This window comes from Octopus sinensis, linkage group LG6 (assembly GCF_006345805.1).
Source record: "Octopus sinensis linkage group LG6, ASM634580v1, whole genome shotgun sequence".
NCBI lineage: Eukaryota > Metazoa > Mollusca > Cephalopoda > Octopoda > Octopodidae > Octopus > Octopus sinensis.
Window position 1 is genome coordinate 62,749,711 of NC_043002.1, and position 2,793 is coordinate 62,752,503.

General features: G+C 34.8%; 1 long non-coding RNA gene across 1 annotated transcript in view; it reads right to left on the minus strand.

The window, feature by feature from the left end:
- Positions 1 to 664: 664 nt before the first annotated feature.
- LOC118763938 overlaps positions 665 to 2,793 on the minus strand; it is a 128,757-nt gene continuing 126,628 nt past the window's right edge. Inside the window, exon 2 of the long non-coding RNA XR_004999710.1 lies at positions 665 to 795. This is a non-coding gene — a long non-coding RNA (uncharacterized LOC118763938). The remainder of the gene's footprint in view (positions 796 to 2,793) is intronic.

Consider the following 2,793-nt stretch of genomic DNA (forward strand, 5'->3'; position numbering starts at 1 on the left):
TAGATAAATAAATAGACAGATAGATAGATAGACAGAGAAATAGAGTGAAGAAGAGATAGAATGCTATATGAGTGCCTATCTTTACTTATACAACCATGCATGCAGACATACATATGTACATACATACGTATACACACACACACACACACACACACACACACATATATATATATATATATGTATATATATACGTGCACACACACATATATATATACATATTTACATAATACATACAGACACACACATACCTACATACATGCATACATACATATATACATACATATAGCCACGCACATACACACTCACATATACACACATAAACATATCTGCTTAGTAAAAGATGATGTTTCCGTGTGATGCATTGTAAACATATGTTAATGCGCCATCATAAAAATATGAATGTATTTGTTTAGACAAACTTATTCATATGGAGAAGAGGACGTCAAAGATAAAAATATAAGATGAGGAAATGTGCGTATCATTTTTGTTTGCACCGTTTTATACGTATGTTTCTGAGTACGTTATGTTTAGTTGTGCCTATTGGCGACGTAATTCAAAATATTCTGTCAAATCTTTAAAATATTGGAAAAGAAAAAAAAGAAAATCAAAATTTTCAGAACTTACCAAAGACGAAGATTTTCCCATATTTGTGTAATTGTTATTATTATTTTTATTATTATTATTATCGGGTATTTGTTTGTTTTTCCAATTGACTGTTAGAACATTCAAGTGAGATACAATCCAATTCGGAACGAATAACTATCCGGTGTATTGGCTGGGTATAATATGTTTTACCTGTCGAAGATACGAAATAATAATAATGATAATAATAATAACAACAGCAAGAACAATAATAATAATAATAATATTTATAAAAAACACCAGGACTTACAAATATATATATAACATACAGAAAATTGCACAACTGGGCACTACACACATCCTACGCAAAACACTTTCAATACAATAATCATAAGAGCATCACAGCAACCCACAGCACATACCCAAGGCACACAGAGCTACGCTTGGTAGTGAAGTGGAAGCACGCTATAAAAACAAAACTACTGAATAATAATAATAATAATAATAATAATAATATAATAATAATAATAATAATGATAATAATAATAATAATAATAATAATAACTGGCATTTATTTTATCGACCCTGAAGGGATGAAAGGCAAAGTCGACCTCTGCGAAACTTGAACTCAGAATGTGAAGACGGACAAATTGCAGCGAAGCATTTTGTCCGGCCTACTAGCTATTCTGCCAGCTTTCCTCTCTAATAAGCATAATTTTAATAACAATTATAACGACAATAATATGTTGTGGTCAGCTCCAAATTAAATGAGTAGCGTAGAACACAAACCAGCGAATTGCATATTCCACAGAGCATCACTTACCAATACACTAATCGTCAATTACACCAACACATACAATATCTAATCAGCATCTAAGAAAATAATTCACTGTGCATTTGCTCTGCTACAATATTGCTTCGAGCAAAACAAATGAGATGTTGTATACGAAGACAATTGAACATTCCCCCAAAAGAAGCAATGCCACACACAGAGCACAAGAACATAGTTGTGTACAAATTTGTGTAGTAGATATTTGAATAAAACTATGAAAATAATCTATCTAGCCATTTTCTCTACCCACTTTTCCAGAGAGGCTGGTAGGAGTAGATGTTCAATTAGATACTCCATACGGTTGTAGCAGAAGCAACTGTTATTACACGTTCTAGTTGCATTCCCAAGCATGACCAACTAAGACCATGGATATTATGCAACATTCTTGTTCTTGACTAACCTCCAGGTCTCTTGTTGTCCGATTCTTTCATGTGTAATTCTTATCGCAAGTTCACCATACCGGGGCTGTGACCTCTGGATTTCGAGAAGTAGCGGCTTAAACAAGAAATCCCCCGAGTTACGAACGCTGTCTAGTAACGATTGTCCATAGAACCTACGGATTCATCTCTATTGAATAATGATCAATAATTATAATAATACAAAGTCATCGAGCTGGCAGAAACATTAGCACGCCGGGTGTAATGCTTAGCAGTATTTTGTCTGTCTTTAAGTTCTGAGTTCAAATTCCCCCGAGGTCGAGTTTGCTTTTCATCCTTTTGGGGTCGATAAAATAAGTACCAGTTGCGTATTGGGGTCGATCTAATCAACTGGCCCCCTCCCAAAATTTCGGGCCTTATGCTTAGAGTAAAAAAGAATATTTTGTTGAGGAATAGGTGGCGAGCTGGCAGAAACTTTAGCACGCCGGACGAAATGCTAAGCGGTATTTTGTCCGTTCAAAATCAGCCGAGGTCGACTTTGCCTTTCATCCTTTCTAGATCGAAAAATTATGTACCAGTTGCGTACCGGAGTCGAGCTAATCGACTGCCCCCCCCCCCCCCCCCGCGGAACAACATTTCGAATCTTGTGCCTAGAGTAGAAAAGAATAATTATAATAATACATAAATTGGAAGGAAAAGAACGATTAGAAGAAAAGTTTATGTTTGTAAAGACCAGCTACTGATAAATAAAGCAATGTGAGAAAACCACCAACACAAACAGTCGATGTATATGCTGACAGGATAGACTAAAAGAGTATAAGATATTGTATTACACTGAGAGACACGTCATTAAATAAGGGTGTTGGAATTATCCACAATGCTAAAAGAATTAATGAAAATTGGCATGCCACAATGGGAAACATACTTTGTGTTAAATCACAACAGAATTATCAAATAATCTGCTAAAACTCGTATAAAAATGATATTGTTCTAAAGAGGCTC